General features: G+C 42.6%; 1 pseudogene; it reads right to left on the bottom strand.

The window, feature by feature from the left end:
* Positions 1-1,084: 1,084 nt before the first annotated feature.
* On the bottom strand, positions 1,085-23,783 carry LOC120980068 (annotated as a pseudogene).
* Positions 23,784-26,213: the final 2,430 nt, after the last annotated feature.

The raw sequence follows: 26,213 nt of genomic DNA, 5'->3' as shown, positions 1-26,213 counted from the left end.
CTTGTCTGGGGTCCGGGTTTATTTATAGTTTGAAATCTGAAATAATTTTGGAGTCTGGCCTAAGGTCTTAATTTATTTTGGAGTCTGGGGTCTGAATTTATTTAACAGTTTGTATTCTGAATTTATTTTGTTGCTGGTCTCAAGTATGAATGAATTTTAAGGTCTGGTTTGGAGTCTGAATTAATTTTGAGGTCTGATCAGAGGTCTAAATGTAGAGTCTGGTTTGATCAGAGGTCTAAATTTAGAGTCTGGTTTGAATTTTAAGATCTGGTCTGGCAGCTAAAGTATTCTTGAGGTCTTTTCTGGGGGATTTATTTCAAAATCTTCTGGGGTCTGAATTTATATAAAGGTACGGATTCTGAATTCATTTGGGGTCTGGTCGGAGGTCTAAATTTACATGGGGTCTGGTCTGGGGTCTGAATATATTTTGGAGTCTGTGTCTGCATTTATCATAGGGGTCTAAAAAAACAATCTGAATTCATATTGTACTTCTCATAAAGAAAGTCACAGACAAAAATGATTTATTTTTCGGTTGCTTTTGATCAACATTATTGTGGACGCTCCCATAACTCTCCATTCCTGGCTTGTTCTCTGTCATGATGGACCTCATGTTTCGGTCCACATGAACCTGGTGACAAATTCCCTTTAATTTGGCCCTGTTAGATTATTAAACATACTCAGAAGGGTGCTTGCAATTACGCTCCATAATGAGGAGTTTGCTCCAATTACCATGTACATACTACTATTGTGGATCAGTTCAGAGAAATATTTGGGTAGTTCAGATAATGATCTCATACATCCATATGTGTCGGTTGGTTCATTGTAAAATTTCTTGTATGTGAATACAAGCTACTAATAATTCATACAGAGTGTAATTATTAATGACGAATAAAGCAGAATAGTCTGAACCAGCATTTATCATTTATTAAAAATGAGTTGTGCAGATGTGGTGTTTATGGTTGCCAGATGTGACATGGAGAATAGATATACAAGAGTCTGGTCCAGGCTAAAGTGCTGTCCCGGGCATCAGATGTTGCAGTAAAGACTTCATTTTATGTAAATGTAGCTGTTGCTGTCCATCCCTTTATTTACAGTGCTTGCTTCCATCCAGGTTCTTGAATTGCTCATTATAGGAGGCTTTAGAAAAGCAGATAGCAGCGTTCTTGTCGCACTCACATAAGTGCATCTCACAGGGGTTATTACTACCTATATAATGGGGAAAAACACAATTAATGTATATACGTAATTTTTATAGTATAACAACACTTCACTATAACATGCAACTACTATATGATGGTGTTTTCTTGCAACCTCCAAGCTGTAATACAGCATCTAGAGATGAGCGAATTTTAAAAAAATTATATTCGCTGGTTCGCCGAATTTGTCAGGAAAAACTTTATTCGATCCGGATATATTCGCGACGAATTACGTTAAAAATCAGCTATTTCCTGGCTGCTGAGAGCCTTTATAGTGGTGTAGAACACTGTGTCTTGCAGTAGCAAACATAGGGAGTCTGCTTTGGTAGTGAAACAATACTGTGAGTCCGTATGACATGCAGATGACAGGCCTCGCTCTAAGAATCACTGCACACTTTACTTATTAGGGCAGTCACGGGGCCAAAACTGACCAAATAACTCAAGTATGAACTCAGCCTTACAGGTCGATGTTAGCGCCAAGAACAAGCGCACTCCTTTTACACCGTCGCCAGCTGATTCCACATCGATGTCTACAGAACCTGTTCTATTAAACGCCCCCCTGACAGAGTGGAGATGGTGTCAGTAGTAATTTTTTGTTGATGTCACTGATTAATTAGCCCTTCCTCTGATCCGTCAGAACAATAACCCACAAAAAATGGATCCTGTCTGTGGAGCATACTCCTTCGCTCGTTCAGCATTTGCTCAGTAATCCATGAGTATTGCTAATGCCAAAAAAAACAGGAGTGGATCTAAAACAGAGATGCCATGTTAATGGAATATTTGCATGCCTTCTGTGTTTTGTACCCACTCCTGCTTTTGGATACCAAATCATAAGCCAATTCTGATGGCACCATACAGGCCTTACAGCTGCTACACAGACAGGATCTGTTGTGCGTCTCATTTTTTCTTCCTTCTGACAAATCAGAAGAAAGGTCAAATAAATGATGATGTCAGCCAGGCCGAAAGCCAAAATTGTGGACCAGTCGTGAAGTGGGGAGGGTGGGAACAGCACGAGAAGTCCACAGAGTGGACCTATGACATAGTGCTGAAATGGAAGCAGCATGAGGAGACCACAGAGTGGCCCAATGACAGGGTCTGGAGATGGAAGCAGTATGAGGAGACCACCGAGTGGCACAATGACACAGTCTGGAGTTTGCAGCATCAGGAGAAGGCCACCGAGTGGCACAATGACAGAGTCTGGAGTTGGCAGCAGTATGAGGAGGCCACCGAGTGGCACAATGACAGAGTCTGGAGGTGGCGGCAGTATGAGGAGGCCACGAGTGGCACAATGACAGTCTGGAGGTGGCAGCAGTATGAGGAGGCCACCGAGTGGCACAATGACCGAGTCTAGAGGTGGCGGCATCAGGAGAAGGCCACCGAGTGTGTAGTGTCCCACATATGTGTGTATGGTCCACTCCAAATTGTTATGTGTATTATGATGTAATTTTGCACTATTCCTTAACTATGCTGCTGAATCTATATTACAGGCTGGTAACATGCATTACATATTTCCACCACTAGAGGTCTCCATCACACCATTTATATAGTGCACCCACAGTAAGTTAGAGGGAGATTAGGAGTTGGGTGTTAGGAGGAAGGAGAAGAGACAATCTTGTCTCTGTCCTCCTGGGCCTAGCCCAGGAAAACCAATTTACCTCAACCTTCGAGTCCAAGATTAGGACAATCTGATCCTACACTGTAGATTACCCTTCCGGGGTATAAAGTGGATTATCACTTTGAGGACCGCAACCTTTCAAAATAATATAGCAGAGAGTTTGCCTGCCATGAGGGAGATCGCCCTTGGGTTGCTGGCTCATTGAACTATAGACTATTGGCAAAGGAAGATAACTGCCATTTATCAGGTTTTAGTCATCTTTGCATTAGGTAGAGATTTTCTAAGCTACAAGCTGCCCACCGTAATTAAGGACAGAAAAGCCACCTGTCAGAATACTTATTTACAGAGGATCTAAACTACTATTGAAAGGCTGAGTGATCAGAGCAAGATCAGAAACCAAGTACAAGTAAGAACATCACCTCTACTAATGTGAGCTGGAGCTAACCTTTATACTTCACCTCAAGGAGCCTGCTAATTTGGATTTTCAGCTTTATCCTTTTTGCCATCTGTATGCAAGACAAAGTGATGATATTGGATGCCTTACTACATCTTACAAGTAAAGTTCCTGTTTGGTTTAACTACTGTCTCATTCCTCATTCTTCTGCTCCATCCCTTAATTGCACATTACGGTGCTGGCGTCACAAACACAGGGGCCCAGCCACCAAAGCACCCTAAGCATACCCACTACCATCAAGGGCACCTCAACTTTCATCCGGCTGTTGTTCCCTGCAATAGAGAGTGCCCCGGAGGATTTAGTGCTGTCTTCCTCATCACTGCACACCGACCCAGGGAGCTGCAAAACCGTGAGTAGGACTACTACCCCCATCAGCCCACCATGCACTCACATACTGCCCCTGCGGTCCGGTCCGCTTCCAGTGGCAGAGTCTGGAGTTGGCAGCAGAATGAGGAGGCCACCGAGCGGCACAATGACAGTCTGGAGGTGGCGGCAGTATCAGGAGGTTGTCATTGTTTTCATGTACTTTTTGTATATTTGCTGTTTCATAATATATATTTTAAAAATAAATTGTAGTGGGGCACTCTCTATAGTAATGAAACCAGTAGAATTTAATGGTAGTACATAAAAGAGATAGATAAAATCCAAATGGTTAATTGTGCAGTTAATTTGACAGCAACAATAATGTTATTAAAATTGTTAAAAAATTCCATGCACAGTCCATCAAAGGATCCAAATAGCTAGGTGGTATATTGGTCATCCAGACCTACAGTAATGTAAAATGTCCACAATGTAAAAGTTATATCAAATACGATAAATAACAGCCAATTGTCCTCTAAAATCCGAATCAATATGCCAGGCAATCTCCAGTCTCAAGCGCAATCAAGCGCTGACAGTGAACAGAGCGGCGTCCCGCTCACTTGTCTACAACAGCGGCGTCCCGCTGTATTATCCAGATAATGCGATCGCTTACTTTGACAAACTGAGACAATCTTACCGGGAGGACTTTCGTGGATTTTTCTTGCCCTCGACACGGTGTACCTCCTGTACAGTGGGGAGTTCCGGTCTCAAGGGCTGTAGGTCATCAGGAAATCTTGCGCCAACGCTGGTTATACACGTGGCCCCGCAATGAATGAGGATTTCCTCTATATAGCAGGTGTTATTTGCACAACTTGATGGTTGAACCACTGATAAAGGGGTCATTCTTTTAAACCCTGAAATGCGTTTGGTACTATCCCCTAGCATCGGAATCAAGACAAGCGTATATCGATCACCTGAGGAGGAGTGAAATCTATTATTCAAAAAAAGACATCAAGTCGTGCAAATAACACCTGCTATATAGAGGAAATCCTCATTCATTGCGGGGCCACGTGTATAACCAGCGTTGGCATGAGATTTCCTGACGACTGACAGCCCTTGAGACCGGAACTCCCCACTATACAGGAGGTACACCGTGTCGAGGGCAAGAAAAATCCACAAAAGTCCTCCCGGTAAGATTGTCTCAGTTTGTCAAAGTAAGCGATCGCATTATCTGGATAATACAGCGGGACGCCGCTGTTGTAGACAAGTGAGCGGGACGCCGCTCTGTTCACTGTCAGCGCTTGATTGCGCTTGAGACTGGAGATTGCCTGGCATATTGATTCGGATTTTAGAGGACAATTGGCTGTTATTTATCGTATTTGATATAACTTTTACATTGTGGACATTTTACATTACTGTAGGTCTGGGTGACTAATATCCCACCTAGCTATTTGGATCCTTTGATGGACTGTGCGTGGAAATTTATAACAATTTTAATAACATTATTGTTGCTGTCAAATTAACTGCACAATTAACCAATTGGATTTTATCGATCTCTTTTATGTACTACCATTAAATTCTACTGGTTTCATTACTATAGAGAGTGCCCCACTACAATTTATTTTTATTTTCATTTCTGTCAGATTGGGTGTTGTCTGTTAGTGGGAGCACCTCTAAGTGATTCCCCGTCACTCGTGTGCGACATATCTCTAAGTTTATAATATATATTTTCCTCACACTTTCAGATGTCCCACAACCTCATACAATGTAATTTGGTCCATACAGCAAAAGGAGTTTTTCAGTCACCCATCAATATTACCGGAAAAAAAACACTTTGAAAGAGTGGCACAATGACAGAGTCTGGAAGTGGCGGATGCTGCAGCAGCATCATAAGAAGGCCACAGAGTGGCACAATGACAGAGTCTGTAGATGGCAGCAGTATGATGAGGCCACGAGTGGCAAGGTGACATAGTTTGGAGGTGGCGGCAGCATCTGGAGACCACAGAGTGGCAAGGTGACACAGTAGTGTGGAGATGGCAGCAGCATGAGGAGACCACAGAGTGGCAAGGTGACATAGTTTAGAGGTGGCGGCAGCATCAGTAAGCCACAGAGTGGCAAGGTGACATAGTGTGGATATGGTAGCAGCAGGAGACGACAGAGTGGCAAGATGACATAGTGGGGAGATGGCAGCAGCATGAGGAGACCACAGGGTGGCAAAGTGACATAGTTTGGAGGTGGCGGCAGCATCCAGAGACCACAGAGTGGCAAGAGGACATAGTGTGGAGATTGCAGCAGCATGAGGAGACCACAGGGTGGCAAAGTGACATAGTTTGGAGGTGGCGGCAGCATCCAGAGACCACAGAGTGGCAAGGTGACATAGTGTGGAGATGGCAGCAGCATGAGGAGACCACAGAGTGGCAAGGTGACATAGTGTGGATATGGTAGCAGCAGGAGACGACAGAGTGGCAAGATGACATAGTGGGGCGATGGCAGCAGCATGAGGAGACCACAGGGTGGCAAAGTGACATAGTTTGGAGGTGGCGGCAGCATCCAGAGACCACAGAGTGGCAAGAGGACATAGTGTGGAGATGGCAGCAGCATGAGGAGACCACAGAGTGACAAGGTGACATAGTTTGGAGGTGGCGGCAGCATCCGGAGACCACAGAGTGGCAAAGTGACATAGTGTGGATATGGCAGCAGCAGGAGACTACAGAGTGGCAAGTTGACATAGTGTGTAGATGGCAGCAGAATGAGGAGACCGCACGGTGACATAGTGTCGAGATGGCAGCATCAGGAGGAGGCCACAGAGTGGCACAATGACAGAGTGTGGAGGTAGCGGCAGTATGAGGAGGTCACCGAGTGGCACAATGACCGAGTCTGGAGATCGCGGCAGCATCAGGAGGTTGTCATTGTTTTCATGTACTTTTTGTATATTTGTTGTTTCATAATATATATTTTCCTCACACTTTCAGAAGTCACACGACCTCACACTATGTCATTCGGTCCATACAGCAAAAGGAGTTTTTCAGTCACCCATCAAGATTACCGAAAAAAAACACTTTGAAAGAGTGGCACAATGACAGAGTCTGGAGGTGGCGGATGCAGCAGCATCATGAGAAGGCCACCGAGTGGCACAATGACAGAGTCTGCAGATGGAAGCAGTATGATGAGGCCACCGAGTGGCAAGGTGACATAGTTTGGAGGTGGCGGCAGCATCCGGAGACCACAGAGTGGCAAGGTGACATAGTGTGGAGATGGTAGCAGTATGAGGAGACAACAGAGTGGCAAGGTGACATAGTTTGGAGGTGGCGGCAGCATCAGGAAGCCACAGAGTGGCAAGGTGACATAGTGTGGATATGGCAGCAGCAGCAGCAGGACACCACAGAGTGGCAAGTTGACATAGTGTGGATATTGCAGCAGCAGCAGGAGACCACAGAGTGGCAAGGTGACATAGTGTGTAGATGGCAGCAGCATTAGGAGACCACAGAGTGGCAAGGTGACATAGTGTGGAGATGGCAGCAGCATAAGGACACCACAGAGTGGCACAATGACAGAGTCTGGAGGTGGCAGAAGCATGAGGAGACCACAGAGCGGCACAAAGTCAGTGTGTGTGTTGAGGATGAGAATGAAGAGAGGAGGAAGTTAATGGAGGAGGTGAAAATTTATTTTTCCACCGAAATAAGTCACAAAAGATTTTACCACATATAACTGCAGTGCTGAACACTGCATGCAATATGTTTTTCCACCAAAATAATTCACAAAAGACTTTACTGCATATACAGTAAGTGCAGCGCTTAACGCTGAATACAATTTTTTTTTCCACCGAAATAATTAACAAAAGATTTTACCGCATATAAGTGCAGCACTTAACGCTGAATACCATTTTTTTCCCACCAAAATAAGTCACAAAAGATTTTACCACATATAACTGTAGTGCTGAACGCTGCATGAAATATGTTTTCCACCAAAATAATTCACAAAATATTTTACTGCATATACAGTAAGTGCAGCGCTTAACGCTGAATACAATTTTTTTTTTCCACTGAAATAAGTCACAAAAGATTTTACTGCAAATAAGATGCAGCGCTTAACGCCACAGAGTGGCACAAAAACAGAGTGTGGAGGTGGCAGCAGCATGAGGAGACCAAGGAGCAGCAGCATCAGGAGTAGGCCACAGAGTGGCACAATGACAGAGTCTGGAGGTGGCAGCAGCATGAGGAGACCACAGAGCGGCACAATGACAGAGTCTGGAGGTGGCGGCAGCATCAGAAGGTCACAGAGTGGCAAGGTGACATACTGTGGAGGTTGGTGGCAATACCAGTACCCGCTGAAGATGGTGGGTGAAAGAAGGAGCACTTGGCATCACATGTGTGGTATCAGGTGGGTAACAGCATCAGAATTGCAGCTGAGGCAGGTAGTCAGAAGAAACCGGTCTCTTTTGTCAAATTGTTGGTGTGGCATCGTGGATGATCTAGTCTGATGCATCAGGCATTGGTGTGTGAAAATCCTGGCTGATTCATGCCTGATTCATCTTGATGCAGTGTCTCACTATGTGCTATATGTGGGCACTTTAAACTGTTGCTAAATGTCATTTCAAATGTATTGTGCTATCATGCTGTAATTCCCTTTAACAGGTTGGCAGTGTCATTTACCTTTATTCGCCCCTAGGCGGTGGTGAGACCACTTATATATACAGGTATAGCTGGGGAGGGGGGGGTGTCAAGTCAGTGTGTGTGTTGAGGATGAGAATGAAGAGAGGAGGAAGTTAATGGAGGAGGTGGAAATTTGTTTTTCCACCAAAATAAGTCGCAAAAGATTTTACCACATATAAATGCAGTGCTGAACGCTGCCAGAAATTAGTTTTTCCACCAAAATGATTTGCAAAAGATTTTACCGCATATAAGTGCAGCGCTTAACGCTGAATACAAATTTTTTCCCACCGAAATAAGTCACAAAAGATTTTACCACATATAACTGCAGCACTGAACGCTGCATGAAATATGTTTTTCCACCAAAATAATTCACAAAAGATTTTACTGCATATACAGTAAATGCAGCGTTCAACGCTGAATAAAAAAATTTTTCCACCAAAATAAGTCACAAAAGATTTTAACCACATATAAGTGCAGCGCTTAACGCAGAATACAATTTTTTTTTTCCCACCGAAATAAGTCACAAAAGATTTCACCACATATAACTGCAGCGCTGAATGATGCATGAAATTTGTTTTTCCACCGAAATAATTCACAAAAGATTTTACCGCATATAAGTGCAGCGCTGAACGCTGAATGCAATTTTTTTTTCCACTGAAATACAGTGGCGACTCTAGGAACAATATATAGGGGGGGCACAAAGATACCACAGTCAAAAATGGGGGGGCAAAAACAAAATAAGTGTATATAAATAAGATTACAAAATACGAGAGAATTGCGGTATGCAGGGATACATTTATAATAAAACAATTTACCGTATTTTTCGCTTTATAAGACGCACCTGTTTATAAGACGCACCTAGGTTTTTGAGGAGGAAAATTAGAAAATAAATATTATTAACCAAAAGGTGTGCTTTTGGTGGGTTTTAAACTAATGGTGGTCTGTGGATGACACTATTATGGGTGATCTGTGGATGACACTTCTATGGAGGGGATCTGTGGATGACGCACTGTTATGAGGGATCTATGGATGACACTTATGTGATTATACCCCCATCATCCTAGAGAATACACTGATGTACTGTAGGTACTGTACATTGGTGTATTCTCAAGGATGAGGGGAGTTATAGTCATATTAAATAGAAACACTATCCAGGGATCTGTAATTGGCATGTGTTTATATTAAATATGACTATAACCCCCCTCATCCATAGAAATCCACTCATATACTGCAGCACATGCGTGGATTCCTATGGATGAGGGGGGTTATAGTCATATTTAATATAAACACATGCCAATTACAGAACAGTCCCTGGACAGTGCTTATATTAAATATGACTATAACCCCCCTCATCCATAGGAATCCACTCATATACTGCAGTATCTGGGTGGATACCTATGGATGAGGGGGGAAGGGGGGGGGGGGTTGTAGTCATAGACACATTTGCAGTCATTTTTATATTGCCCTGAGCTCCACTCACCCGGGGACTGGGTACACAAAACCGCTGTACACAGCAGGAGCAGAGCTGGGTACAGCGGGAAATTGGAAGGAAGCTGATGGAGGTAAGGGCAGCACCACTGCGCTCACCACTAATCAGCAGGACTAAAGAAGTGCGGGCTGACGGCAGCAGAGCACATTCATTGAAGCTGCCAGCCCGCCCAACGGTTCATTCCCCTTCTCCTGGTACGGAGATTTCAGAGACTTCCACTTCTGTTTTACCTCTTCTACCTCTTGAATCAGTAACTCTGGGCTGTCTCCTCCGTTTTGACAATGTCCGCTTCTTGTATGAATTCAGGAAGGAAGCTCAGGACTTGTAGCTGGCTGCACAGCATCTTCTGCTTTCTGCGTCGCTCCATGGAATAATCCACCAGGACTTTGGCTGGGATCTCGCCATCACCTTCTTCTTTACACCGCACGTCCAGACAAGTAGTTCGGGAGCAGGAAGCAGTGACAGGATGGCGTAGGGCTTTTGGATTCCCTCTCTAACCGCCCTTGTCTGGACGTGCGGCGTAAAGAAGAAGGTGATGGCGAGATCCCACCCAGTCTTGGTGGATGATTCCATGGAGCGACGCAGAAAGCATTAGATGCTGTGCAGCCAGCTGCAAGTTCTGAGCTTCCTTCCTGAATTCATACAAGAAGCGGACATTGTCAAAAGGGAGGAGACAAGCCCGGAGTTACTGATTCAAGAGGTAAAACAGAAGTGGAAGTCTCTGAAATCTCCGTACCAGGAGAAAATTCTGTTCAGTTTACTATAATAGCGGGCGGGCTGGCAGCAGCGGAGCACAATAAGTGAAGCCGCCAGTCCGACAATCCCTGGTGCAGTCTTGTAAAGGAAGCGCGGGCTAGCGGCAGAAGCCTTTAGTGAAGCCGCCAGCCCGCCCAACAGTTTAATGGCAGGCTCAGGAGTTGTTAGTGAGAGCTCCTGAGCCACCTAATTTTAGTTCTATTGGTTTTATAAGACGCAGTGACTTTTCCCCTCCACTTTGGAGGGAAAAAAAGTGCGTCTTATAAAACGAAAAATACGGTACTTACAAAAGAAGCTATTCAGTCGTCTGCTGGGCCGTCCTCTGCTTGCTTCCGCGGATTCTTTCCCCTTCTTTCTGTCTCTCGTCAGTGCGCAGGCGTACTATTATGGTGGATCTGTGGAAGACACACTGTTATGGGGGCATATGTGGATGACACTGTTATTATGCCTCTCATTAGCCCCCATTATGCCTCTCATTAGCCCTCATTATGCCTCTCATCACTCCCATATCAGCCCCCATGCCTCTCATTAGCCCCCATATCAGCCCTTATGCCTCATTCGCCCCATTATAAGCCCTTATGCCTCATCAGCCCCAATTATGCCTCTTATTAGCCTCCATTATGCCTCTCATCACCCCATGTCAGCCCCCATGCATCTCATTAGCCCCCATATCAGCCCTTATGCCTCATTAGCCCCATTATAAGCCCTTATGCCTCATTAGCCCCCATTTTGCCTCTTATTAGCCCCCATTATGCCTCTTATCACCCCCATATCATCCCCCATGCCTCTCATTAGCCCCCATATCAGCCCTTATGCCTCATTTGCCCCATTATAAGCCCTTATGCCTCATTAGCCCCCATTTTGCCTCTTATTAGCCCCCATTATGCCTCTTATCACCCCCATATCAGCCCCCATGCCTCTCATTAGCCCCAATATCAGCCCTTATGCCTCATTCGCCCCATTATAAGCCCTTATGCCTCATTAGCCCCCATTATGCCTTTTATTAGCTCCCATTATGCCTCTCATCACCCCCATATCAGCCCCCATGCCTCTCATTAGCCCCCATTATAAGCCATTATGCCTCATTAGCCCACATTATGCCTCTTATTAGCCCCCATATTCCTCATTATCCACCATATGCCTAATTATCTCCCATATGACTCATTAGCCCCCATTATGCCTCTCATTAGGCCCTATTATGCCTCTTATTAGCCCCCATATGCTTTATTAGCCCCCATATGCCTCATTAGCTCCCATATGCCTCATTAGCCCCCATTATGCCTCTAATAGTCTAATTAGCCCCCATTGTGTCTCTAATTATCCCCCATGATGCCTCTCATTAGCCCCCATTATGCATCTTATTAGGGCCCATATGCCTCATTAGCCCCCATATGCCTATAATAGTCTAATTAGCCCCATTATGTCTCTAATTAGCCCCATTATGTCTCTAATTATCCCCCATTATGCCTCTCATTAGCCCCTATTATGCCCCCAGCAGCCTCATTTTTTATAAAATAAAAAACCACTTACCTCTCCTGCTCCTGGACGCCGCCTGCAATTTTCCTTCTCCTCAGTCGACTGTGCTCTGAACTGGCACGCACAGCGTGAAGTCACGGAGCGCCCTCACGCTGTGCGCAGCCCTGCACAGCCGACAGCCGAGGACCAGGAAGCGGTAAGTACAGAGCGTTTACCGCTTCCTGGTCCATCGGTACTAATGGAAGCGCTCATTAGTATTCACCGGCCATTGGGGCTCAAGAGGCAGAGCAGCTGCTTTGGGGAATCACCGGGGTGGCACAAAGAATAACATAGGGGGGGCAATTGCCCCCCCTTGCCCCCCAGTAGCGATGCCACTGCTGAAATAAGTCACAAAAGATTTTACCACATATAACTGCAGCACTGAACACTGCATGAAATATGTTTTTCCACCTAAATAATTCACAAAAGATTTTACTGCATATAAGTGCATCGCTTAACGCTGAATACAATTTTCTTCCACTGAAATAAGTCACAAAAGATTTTACCGCATATACAGTAAGTGCAGCGCTTAACGCTGAATACAATTTATTTTCCACCAAAATAAGTCACAAAAGATTTTACCGCATATAAGTGCAGCGCTTAACACCACAGAGTGGCACAATAACAGAGTGTGGAGGTGGCAGCAGCATGAGTAGGCCACATAGTGGCACAATGACAGAGTGTGGAGGTGGCAGCAGCATGAGGAGACCACAGAGCAGCAGCATCAGGAGTAGGCCACAGAGTGGCACATTGACAGAGTCTGGAGGTGGCAGCAGCATGAGGATACCACAGAGCAGCACAATGACAGAGTCTGGAGGTGGCGGCAGCATCAGAAGGCCACAGAGTGGCAAGGTGACATACTGTGGAGGTTGGTGGCAATACCAGTACCTGCTGAAGATGGTGGGTGAAAGAAGAAGGAGCACTTGGCATCACATGTGTGGTATCAGGTGGGTAACAGCATCAGAATTGCAGCTGAGGCAGGTAGCTAGAAGAAACCGGTCTCTTTTGTCAAATTGTTGGTGTGGCACCATGGATGATCTAGTCTGATGCATCAGGCATTGGTGTGTGGAAATCCTGGCTGATTCATGCCTGATTCATCTTGATGCAGTGTCCCACTATGTGATATATGTGGACACTTTAAACAGTTGCTAAATGTCATTTCAAATGTATTGTGGTATCATCATGTAATTCCCTTTAACAGGTTGGCAGTGTCATTTATCTTTATTCGCCCCTAGGCTATGCTGACACCACTTATATATACAGGTATAGCTGTGGGGGGGGGGAAGGGGGGGTCAAGTTAGTGTGTGTGTTGAGGATGAGAATGAGGAGGAAGTTAATGGAGGAGGTGGAAATTTGTTTTTCCATCGAAATGTCACAAAAGTTTTTACTGCATATAAGTGCAGCGCTTAACGCTGAATACATTTTTTTTCCACCGAAATAAGTAACAAAAGATTTTACCATATATAACTGCAGCACTGAACGCTGCATGAAATATGTTTTTCCACCAAATAATTCACAAAAGATTTTACCGCATATAAGTGCAGCGCTTAACGCTGAATAAATTGCAGTCTTTGGGCTTGGACTCCCATATTGTTGAATGGATTAGGCAGTGGCTGAGGGACAGGCAACAGAGGGTTGTAGTCAATGGAGTATATTCAGACCATGGTCTTGTTACCAGTGGGGTACCTCAGGGATCTGTTTTGGGACCCATATTGTTTAATATCTTTATCAGCGAAATTGTAGAAGGCCTCGATGGTAAGGTGTGTCTTTTGCTGATGACACAAAGATTTGTAACAGGGTTGATGTTCCTGGAGGGATACACCAAATGGAAAAGGATTTAGGAAAACTAGAGGAATGGTCAAAAATCTGGCAACTAAAATTTAATGTGGATAAGTGCAAAATAATGCACCTGGGGCGTAAAAACCCAAGAGCAGAATATAAAATCAGTGATACAGTCCTAACCTCAGTATCTGAGGAAAGGGATTTAGGGGTCATTATTTCAGAAGACTTAAAGGTAGGCAGACAATGTCATAGAGCAGCAGGAAATGCTAGCAGAATGCTTGGGTGTATAGGGAGAGGAATTACCAGTAGAAAGAGGGTGGTGCTCATGCCGCTCTACAGAGCACTAGTGAGACCTCATGTGGAGTATTGTGCTCAGTACTGGAGACAATATCTCCAGAAGGATATTGATGCTTTGGAGAGAGTTCAGAGAAGAGCTACTAAACTGGTACATGGATTGCAGGATAAAACTTACCAGGAAAGATTAAAGGACCTTAACATGTATAGCTTGGAAGAAAGACGAGACAGAGGGGATATGATGGAAACTTTTAAATACATAAAGGGAATCAACAAGGTAAAAGAGGAGAGAATATTTAAAAGAAGAAAAACTGCTACAAGAGGACATAGTTTTAAATTAGAGGGGCAAAGGTTTAAAAGTCATATCAGGAAGTATTACTTTACTGAGAGAGTAGTGGATGCATGGAATAGCCTTCCTGCAGAAGTGGCAGCTGCAAATACAGTGAAGGAGTTTAAGCATGCATGGGATAGGCATAAGGCCATCCTTCATATAAGATAGGGCCAGGGGCTATCCACAGAATTTAGTATATTGGGCAGACTAGATGGGCCAAATGGTTCTTATCTGCCGACACATTCTATGTTTCTATGTTTCTATGAATAAAAAAAAAAATTCCACAGAAATAAGTCACAAAAGATTTTACTGCATATACAGTAAGCGCAGAGCTTAAAGCTTAATAAAAAAAAATTTCCACCGAAATAAGTCACAAAAGATTTTACCACATATAACTGCAGCGCTGAACGCTGAATGAAATTTGTTTTTCCACCAAAATAACTCACAAAAGATTTTAGCGCATATAAGTGCAGCGCTGAACGCTGAATAAAATATCTTTTTCCTTCAATGAAGATTTTACCACATATAACGGAGCACGGAGATGGAAAGGGTCTTCGGATTCCCCCTGCACTATACAGACGTGTCAGAAATAAACTGTTGCTCCCAAAGGCAGCTCCTGGGAAGGTCATCGAGCGTTCCGGTTATCCGGCATCTATTCGCTCCGCTGAAGGATTATTTTGAAAGTGTGTAGAAGACACATGGGGCCCCCACATTGCAGATTTATGATGGAGACATCATGGATATTTAACCGCATATAACCGCAGCGCTGACCGCTGAATAAATTTTGTTTTTACCACATATAACCGCCACACTGACTGACTGCTACCGCCACTACTTCAGTGAACCCCTGCACCACTACTTCCCGGGTAGGTGCTGTAGGCTGCTGCGAAGCAGGTGCTCTACCCCAGACATGCTTTCAACACATATAACTGCCACCGACGTGAACTGAGAATGCATTTTTATGTTTGTACTGAAATACAAAATAACTGACTGCTACCGCCGCTATTTCCGTGAACCACTGCACCACTACTTCCAGGGCAGGTAGGCTGCTGCGAAGCATGTGGTCTACCCCTGGCACATTTGGCTCCCGACCTCCCACTGCTGCTACCCTGCTGACCCCCAGCCATGCTTTCAACACATATAACCGCTGAGGTGAACTGAGAATTTGTTATTCTTTGTGTACTAAAATAGGCCAGTAAACGCTTTCAGCAGAAATAAATGCACCATTGAAGTGCGTATATATACAGTACAGACCAAAAGTTTGGACACACCTTCTCATTCAAAGAGTTTTCTTTATTTTCATGACTATGAAAATTGTAGATTCACACTGAAGGCATCAAAACTATGAATTAACACATGTGGAATTATATACATAACAAACAAGTGTGAAACAACTGAAAATATGTCATATTCTAGGTTCTTCAAAGTAGCCACCTTTTGCTTTGATTACTGCTTTGCACACTCTTGGCATTCTTTTGATGAGCCTCAAGAGGTAGTCCCCTGAAATGGTTTTCACTTCACAGGTGTGCCAAGTCAGGTTTAATAAGTGGTATTTCTTGCCTTATAAATGGGGTTGGGACCATCAGTGGTGTTGAGGAGAAGTCAGGTGGATAAACAGCTGATAGTCCTGCTGAATAGACTGTTAGAATTTGTATTATGGCAAGAAAAAAGCAGCTAAGTAAAGAAAAACGAGTGGCCATCATTACTTTAAGAAATGAAGGTCAGTCAGTCAGCCGAAAAATTGGGAAAACTTTGAAAGTAAGGGCTATTTGACCATGAAGGAGAGTGATGGGGTGCTGCGCCAGATGACCTGGCCTCCACAGTCACCGGACCTGAACCCAATCGAGATGGTTTGGGGTGAGCTGGACCGCAGAGTGAAGGCAAAAGGGCCAACAAGTGCTTAGCATCTCTGGGAACTCCTTCAAGACTGTTGGAAGACCATTTCAGGGGACTACCTCTTGAAGCTCATCAAGAGAATGCCAAGAGTGTGCAAAGCAGTAATCAAAGCAAAAGGTGGCTACTTTGAAGAACCTAGAATATGACATATTTTCAGTTGTTTCAGACTTGTTTGTTATGTATATAATTCCACATGTGTTAATTCATAGTTTTGATGCCTTCATAGTCATGAAAATAAAGAAAACTCTTTGAATGAGGTGTGTCCAAACTTTTGGTCTGTACTGTATTTCTTTCTGTACTGAAATAGGCCACTGAACGCTTTTGCCACAAATAAGTGCACCAGTGAAATGCGCATATATATTTCTTTTTTTACTGTAATAACCCCCTAAAAAGCTTTCAACAGAAATAACTGAAGAAGTGAACTGAGCATATTTTTTTCTTGTTGAACTGAAATAGGCCATTATACACTTTCACCAGAATTAACTGCAGAAATGCGCTGAGAATATATTTTTCTTTTTTTACTGTAATACGCCCCTATACACTTTCTCCAGAAAAAACTGCAACAGTGCAGTGCATATATAGTTTTCCTATTTTACCGAAATACGTCTCTATACGCTTTCACCAGAAATAACTGCAGAAGTGACCTGAGAATATATATTTCTTGTTGGAATGAAATAGGCAACTATTCGCTTTAACCAGAAAACAATTAAATAGTGACATCCATATATATTTTTATGGTAGTACTGAAATACGCCCCTATACGCTTTCACCAGAAATAACTGCAGAAGTGAAATGAGCATATATTTTTCTTGTAGTACTGAATAATATACTAAGACATAAGCCTCTAAAGGCTTTTCAACATAAGACTTGCAGCCCAATAACAAAAAGCTTAACATACAGAGCTGTCTAATGACTATTTGGATCCCCAAATAATCGTTCCCTGCACTTGTAAATCACTTTCCTATCAATGTCCCTAGTGCCTTCTAACGTCTCTTCCTGCACTAAGATGCTGTGAAATAATTCCTCCCTATCCTTTCCCTGCACTTAAAAATCTTTTTTTCTGTCGTTTTTTTCCCACAATAGTTTTTCTAATAGCTGTCCCTAGCGCCTTCACACGTCTGTCCCTGCACTCTGAATGCTGTAAAATGTCTGAATGTAAGATGGCCGACGTATTTATAAGGCTGTGACATCACAGGGCTGGCTGGCTGCTGATTGGCTGCATGCAGGCATGTCAATCTGGGTGATCCCGCCTTCCCAGAGTTCCTTGCCCCATGTCCTCAGTCCTCAGTCCTCACACGTGTAGCCTCCATTTTAGGAAAAATTCAATTCGTTACCACGAAGCGCGAGGAAATTCGCATTCGTTGTGAATTGAATTTTTCCTGAAATTCCATTCCATCAGCTTCAATTCGCTCATCTCTAACAGCATCCATAGAGTCCCACGGGAGTCTACTTTACTCCTGCAGGCTTTCAATTTCACAGAGCGGCAAATTTGGGATGTCATAAGAATTTCAGCATGTTCCATTGGACACTGTATTAAAGGGGTTGTCTAACGTCATATAGAGTAGTTTTATTTTTATATCCCGCCCCACCCAGAATGGTCTGTTGAGAGAAACCTTCTTACCTGATCCTCAGTGCTCGGTGACATATCCCCAAGCAGCTTGGGGACATAAAGTTCATATAGTTATTTAAATACCACCCACCCAGCAGGACCTGTCGAGGGAAACCTACTTAAAAGGGGTTGTCTAACTTCAGACATTGGTGGCTAACGTTAGGATATGCCACCAATGTCAGATAGAAGCAGGTCCCACCTCTGGGACCCACACCTATTTCTAGAATGCAGCCCTCAAAGTGAACGAGAGTGCACCACGCAGGCGAGGCTAACCTCCATTCAACTCCATAGAGAGCTATATTTATTTGTGAAAAACACTGAATGGCCTATGTTTGGAATAATTCATCCATATATCAGCAGAGAGAATGGGCTGTTACACCCAAGATCTGTACATGGTGCATGCGGTTAGGCCTGGTACTACAGCTCAGCCCCAATTACATATTCCTCAAAAATAACTTTAATCTTAACATGTGAGGAGAACTTTGAGTGTAATTCTTACTGTTACAGGTCACAAGCATTGTCGGTACAGGTGTATGAATAAAACTCTGTGTAAGGGTTGTCAAATATTACATCACAGTTTTTCATTGACTTGTATTGTGAATAGCAGTCATCATGAATATGACAACACCTGTGCGTGAAAGAACAAATCATAATGTAATACATATGATAGTTGCCAGACTGGCTTACATAAGGCTGAGTTTCCATGAGGCGGCCAAACCCCCCCCGTCTCATCCACATTGACCATAAAAATTTGAAGTCAATACCTCTGTGAACCTTCATGTTCATGCAGCCATTGACCACTGTGGGGGGCAGGTTTTTGGCCAAACAAGGCAGCCGTATCATGGCCACCTTGTGGAAACCCAGCCGTACACTTGAATTCACTTTCCTTTCCTCCCCCCTGTTAGAATACTTCTATGGTTACAGCCCTTTACATGGAGGACATTCAAATAAATGGTTGTTCATGTTTTACATGGGAACCTTCATTTAAGCAGTAGTCTTAATAAGAAAATCATTTTTTTATACTAAGAAGACACATACGTGGAAATCAACTTACAATGCAGCTTCTAAAAAAGGTGAAAACTGTAGACGGGTGAAACTTACGCCAGACGTGTTTCGGGGATGCCACTGAGGAAGGGGAGATTTATCCCTGGATGCCACTGAGGAAGGGGAGATTTATCCCCGAAACGCGTCTGGCGTAAGTTTCACCCCTGAAAGACTTGAACCCTGATCAAACAGTGCACTGTTAACAAAGGATATCGAGGAATCAAGAAAGAGGCTTTTTGCATACACCTACCTCTAATCAGCTGGAAGTGATTACTGGGAACACATCCCATGTGAAATATAGAGTATTGAAAAACCGACATAGCAAAGACCGGGACGCCGGCCTGCAATCGGAACTAACTACTCGAAAAAAAACAGCTGAACAAAAAGGAAAGGTAAACCCACAACTGTGGGTTATTGGTATTGACTATAACTCTAACGTACATCTTGCGAAAAACACTAGCACAGTTTTTGCTTATGGAGAATCTTCGTATGTGATCTTTTACACTGATTCTGTGATGCCGTTTTTTCGAATGCCAATATAATTGAAAGTCTGGGTAGAAAAATCTTTCGGATAAAACCTTTTTTTCGGATATTTTCTAAAAAAAAATTCGGACACTCTCGAAAATTCTAATGAAAGCCCATGAGAGGATTCTCATGAAAAACTGACTACAGACTATCTGGGAAGTGTATGGACTACGCAAATAAGAAGTGTTATATATGTATGTTGGCGATTTACTGTTGAAATTCAGCAGACAGTTACTATTGAGCCTGATATGTGATTATATGATCCAGACACAGAACTAATAGGTCCACAAGACATATATTCATATGTAACCAAGTCATATCCAGGGCATTTATACTTATTTCGGATATCATTAGTATCTGCAATAAGTAAACTAGAACAATATAGAAATAACTGAATCTACTGTTTAATTTTTTCTTATACATTTTATTCATAAAGGTATTTTATTGTATTTTATTATATTTTAACCAAGTACAGTTATAATAAATTGTTTAAACTCTGTGGGGCTCCGCATGTATGAGTGTGCCAATCTTATATTAACAGTTAAAATGAATCATGTTTCATTTGCTCACCATAATTACACGGTTGTCAACTGTCCATAAATTTTTGACCAGCCATAATGTCAGGCAGGACAAAACCTATTGCTGTTTTTTTTGTTTTCTAGAGAAAAGTTAGGAGCAAAGATGGACACTGGCAGAAGGGCTCAGTCTTTAATGGTGGCTAGTGTGATAAAAACACTAGAGTTTAAGCTAACAGAGAACAAAGCTGGAAGTGACTCTGCCCAACATAGGAAGTCACCATGAGATCAAGTATCAATTTTTTTTTCTAGAGGGTATTTCTGATGTTCAGTGAGCCGATGTCAGGACATTGTGATAGTGCCCTGAAATGTATGTGAAATGTGGCCAGGGTTTAAGATGAGTAGAGCAATGTTATTAATGTGCAAGCATTGACGTTGAGTTGCTTGGGCAACCTACGGTACATTGTCCCTTTTCCAAGTCTGTTGTGTTCCTTATCTTTTTTGTGAGGTATGATATCATTTAAGCTCAGGATTTTTGGCCAAAATGTTTAGTAATGACAAATTGCTAATAATGGTGCAAATTCATTACCACCTACTATAGTGTGTTTAACTCTGCATTTATGAATTATTTTGTATTCTGAACAAGGGGGACTAAAAAGAGACTGTCCGAAAGTTAAAGTGAACATCTCACCCTGCCCACGTGACTCCTTAGCTCAGAATGAGCAGAGATTTTGATGCATAAACTACAAGTTACATTGAATCTTTTCCCACAAAACTATATATGAGCCTGCTCAACATCTCTGCAGTATAACTTACTGCATGCACTGGATTTTCATTGTGGCAGGTTTGCTTTGAAAAATATACTTAAAGGTCATGTGGATATTTGATTATAATCTAACTAATTATATACAATCATTAACTACTAAAAAGTACCTTAGATGTATTCACTTACTGGTGTGACAGATGGTTACCTCATAATATACACACAAAGATGCTGCATGCCTCATGCTGATTTGAGTCCAGCGTGATGTCATTGAGTCCAGCGTATATTTAATTCAGAGCTATAGCCACTCCCCTGCCCACCTGCTGCTGATTCATATGGAAAAAAAAACTGTCAATCAGCCAGCAGGTAGGCGGGGAGAGTCAGGAGCTCATAAATATTAAGGACTCATCATTATCAGCTGGAGCTTTTCAATACAAGATGTTGGCAGATTGACTGGGTCAATTAAAGAAAGTGACCCAGCATTTTGCTAAGAGAATCAGTCACTTATTTATGTTGCCCTTAGTTAGGACACCGTAAAACTGGTGACAGGGTTCCCTTTAACTGTTAAATACCATGCCGATCCAGCACCATGCTCTTGCTGTTCCCCAGCAGTTTTTTGTTTACATGGCAGCAGTTATGATGCCAGGAAGTTTGGCATGTCCTTGCTGCTGCAATGTATACAAACTTTGGTGTTGAAAGGGCCGAGGGTGTAACAGTTTGAAAATTATGGTTTTTTCCACATGCTGTCGGATTTTTTTAAACAATTGGACAACCCCTTTGGTTTGAGAATTTTGGTGACTCCAGAACATTATATTGAGGGTATGATGTCTGGGTATGACCTATACAAAGGTGTGTACTGTAAAAAAGTTTCTTTGTTTTCATTGTCTAGAAGAAGAGAAGGTTGGCAGCTCTGCATAGCAATGATCAGCTATGGCATGTGAGGGCTATGCAGTGTGAGGATAACCTGTTACTATGGCTGTCTAGCATGACTATATAAAGGGGTTAGCCGCGTTATAGTCAAACTTACTAGCCTTTCATAAAGTGTTATGTTAATCCTCCTATTCCTTACACAAGCTCTTGACTGGAAGGTCCCCTGCTACCTATAGATGTGACATGATAAAAATGGACAGTGGTGGCCTCCGTGTCTATAGGACATGTGTGGGCAACTTGATGCACTCCAGCTGTTGTGAAACTACAACTCCCAGCATGCATACGTGATCTCCTATTCTCAGAACTCTCATAGTAATAAATGGAGCATGCTGGAAATTGTAGTTTCACAACAGCTGGAGTGATGCAGGTTGATGTATGAGACATATGCAATAACATCAAGCATAACTTGGTCAAAAATTTTATAGGTTTTCCACTTGCCCCAAATGCCATATATGAAAGTTTATGTGGTCTACAGAAGGTTGGGGACCTCTGCCTTAGGACAATGCTTCATGGGAAATGTATGCTAAATAGCTGTACTTGAGAAAGAAAAATACCTCTCTAGTGATATCAATGGTTGGCCGTGGTGTGCTGTACATTAATCCAAATCTTTAAGGAGCTTTAAGAGGAACAGAATTAGCAATCACAAAGATATTTCTACTCCTATGGTTCCATAAGCCCTCATATTACATAAGAGACCTGCATATATTTGTGTTGTGTGGAGGCACAAAGTCTTAAATTGCATCATGCTATACAGTGCTATTTCTCTATGCAACTAAATACATGGGTTTTCCATTGTATATAGATCCTGTAATGAGTTGTAATGCATGGGTTCCTATTTGGGGGTCAGGCCCCTGGTGTTACCTGTCAAGCTCATCTACTGGATTACCAGACCCTCCCATCCGCAGTAGCATCCATAGCCATTGTATTCATTCAGGGGACGGCTGTTGGGTATTTATGCACTTTATATTGACCGAACTGCACTAGATTCCTGGTCTGTGTAGACCTGAAGACCAAAGACACTGTGGAGAAAGGTGATGTTACATTAACAGTGACCCAGCAGCATACATTCTGGTACATAAGGGATCACAGACAATAGGGCACACGTGAATTCATAGTTATTGTGATTTACAGTGATGATTATATTGCTCAATAACCTCCACGACCAATGAGATCTGCCATACTTAGAGAGAGTGATCTCATAACCATTCAAATGCTTCATAAAAAATCAGAACATTGGCACAGACAAGGTTGAGAGCATTGCTATTATAATTTTCACCCAAATCTTTGGTTTCCATCATTGGCTAAATGTGAAGGAGCATCGAAAGTGAGGAAGTTATCTGCATTTTGTAAACTGAAAAACGTGTCCAGCCTACTGTGTATAGAGATCATTTACTCAACTCAAGGAGGTCAAATGAGACTGATCTACCTTATTGCTCTTCCCACACGATGTTTTCCATAATTAATTATTTGCATTTTAACTTAATCTTAGAGGGGTATTCTCATTGGGGACACGGACATCCATGTCCATGCACAGCTTTCACTTGAAAAGCTTCTTGAGATAGGAGTGGATCCTAGAGGTAGGACATGAACTTGTCAAACCTTTTGTGTATTTGCCATAAATGTCCCAGCTATTATATTATCATTTATACAGTATATGATGTATATAACATGTTCTCATCAGTCCCACTGATGAATAAGTGACACAAGTGACAGCAATTCCCCATTACATTAGTTGCTTTCATTCATCATGTAGAAATATCTACAACCAATTAATCTACTGCTACAAGCGTAATTATCTGCATTGTGATGACATTAGAAAAGTGAACTTAATACTATTTAAAGGGGTTATCTGCTTTGGAAAAATTATTTGAACAGGTCCCCACAATAAGCCGATCACTGCATGTTTCTCTTCAGGGATTCACAGGCATCAGCTATATTTCATGGGAGAACCTGGCAGAAAGAGTTTAATTCACCCGCAGAACTGAAAAACTCACATGACGTTTAAAGAAAGGTTTTGTCTCAAGAAGATTAAAAAACTAAAGGTTTAAGTTCTTTTCTCAGATGTCTTACCAGCTAGAAACAAAGGCAGGAATATCCAGGGTTTCATGATGGCACATGAGGCACACACAATGGGACACCTGCACCTTGATCTTATATTAGTTGATGGTGACCTTGGCACAGTGTTGTGCATATTGTGTCCTTAGATATGAGTTCAGTTGGTAAGACTTGGCATAAACAGCCTTGTAGGGCAAAACAATATGTTTCAGAAATCTTCTACATGAAACGGAAATATTTTATTTTTATACACTCGGTGGCCACTTTTTGAGCTACACACTGATAATTTGAGCTACACACTGATAAGAAGGTGCTGGGAACTTTTCCATTCAGTTATTGTTGATAGCATCCCCCCTTTGATGCAGATTTGATGACCACAGTCAAGGGGCAGATCTCCCTTTTTATTAAAGCAGCAAGATGCTTTTGATCTGATGACCATGTAGGTCATTATAGTCCAAAATACATGTAAATCGATCACAAAAATGTCATTGAAGTTGTCCATAGCCTTGGGATGGGATATTTCCATGTCCACAGGTTATGCCATAAATGTCTGGTAGACATGCTGCTATCTCTAGAAGGGGTCCCCCTAACTCACGCCCATCTTGAGGTGGATAGAACCACGAACCAGAGGTGGATAGAACCACAGAATCAGACAAGCAGGCTGTGATGCACTGTTTGCCTAGCTCCCATAAAAGTGAACAGGCTATGCTGTTTTCATATCTCACAAGTTATGATACAGCTCACGGTGCTACATTCTTTCAGTTATTCTTACTCACTTGCATGGGAACTATGAAAACAGTGTAGCCCAGGCCACTCCATGTTTCTGTAGACCCAACCACCTCTAACAGCTACATACAGATGGAAGGAGTTTTTAGGGGGTGGTCCATTCTATGGCAATACCTCTTTAATCTTTTTGTGTCCTGTTATCACTGCTTGTGTTGCTATAGCCCACATGTTTCCCTTTGTATTTTAATCAGGTTTGTGCGTAAAGACCCCTTTACTTGGGCTGATCTAGCCGGTAATTGTTGGGAATGAACCTTTCATACCCAATAATTGCCTGCATGTGAAAGGAAGTGAAAGCTGCACTTAAATGCATCAATGAGCTCTGCTGTATGGGGACGAGCAGTCACTAGTGCCTATACAGATTTATTGCTTCTGGACAGAAGATCCCTGTTTACACAGCATGGTCTGCTGCCCAGAAACGATGATTTTGGTGTCCTCATGAGCAGGCATGGGATTCACCCAGTTCCCTCAGGTTCTCCAGACCCGATTGTTAAAATTACAGCGGCAGCTGAAGATGAGCGCTTCCATTCCATGGTTTAGCTCCTTAGGCTTTTTAAAAGTTGGGTGGTATGTGTGTGGTTTACATATGGTGTATTTATGTATGTGTACCATGTACAGTATATGGTGTATTTATGTGTATGTGTGTTGCATATATATATTGTATGTATATGTAAACATGCGATTCTTTCACCCGATGAACAAGTATTTGCTCAATCATAGGGTGGTACCTTTACATTGACCAAATATTGGGAATAATTGACCTGATTGCTGGCCTGTTTAAGGCTACTTTCATACTAGTGTTTTTGCTGGATCCGGCAGAGTTCAGCAAAAATGCTTCAGTTAATTTGATAATACAACCGTCTGCATCCATCCGGTTGTATTATCTTTAACATAGCCAAGACGGATTCGTAAAGAACTCCATTGAAAGTCAATGGGGTCTGATCCGTTTTTTATTTTGGCAGAGAAAACTGATCCGTCCACAGTGACTTGCATTGTGGGTCATGACGGATCCGTCTTGCTCCGCATCTCAGGACAGAAAGCAAACCGCAGCATGCTGCGGTTTGCTCTCCAGTATAAGAACGGAACGGAATGCATTTTGGAGCACTCTGTTCTGTTCAGTTACGTTTTGTTCCCATTGACAATAAATGGGGACAAAACGGAAGCGTTCTTTCCGGTATTGAGACCCTGTGACGGATCTCAATAAAGGAAAACATTACCGGAAAGTAACCTAAAGTGGCCTTACATTTTTTTGCATTTTGTATTTTTATTGTTACTTTCTGGCTAACAACAAAGGCAAATTTAAAAACGATTTTTATACAAACATACTCTATCTTCTTTTCTTTACTGATATATAAAACCTTGTAGATGAATCACCAGCTGTTTTTTTTCCCATGCTCGGTGATAAGTTAACCCAGCAGGAAACAGCAGAGGAAAATATAGCATGAACCAGTCTTCTGTGGTTGCTAACTACTGGACTTGTAATTTCCAGGCATGTCTCCCTGTTTTTAGTTCTTGGACATTTACTTTTGCTCTCTGCAGCATTTACAGACCAGTTACCAGTTGGTAACAATTATACAGCAGTAGCCAATTAATAATTGCTGTATTAATGCTGCAGAGAGCACTCATATAATGTGTGTAATGTTGAGGAAATTTCAGGGAAAATTTGATTCGCCGCTAAGCCGAATTTCCTCATCCATTTGATCTAGCCA

This window comes from Bufo bufo, chromosome 10 (genome assembly GCF_905171765.1).
Source record: "Bufo bufo chromosome 10, aBufBuf1.1, whole genome shotgun sequence".
In the NCBI taxonomy this organism is placed as follows: domain Eukaryota; kingdom Metazoa; phylum Chordata; class Amphibia; order Anura; family Bufonidae; genus Bufo; species Bufo bufo.
Note: the sequence above shows the minus strand (reverse complement) of the source record. Positions and strands in the feature narration are given on the sequence as shown.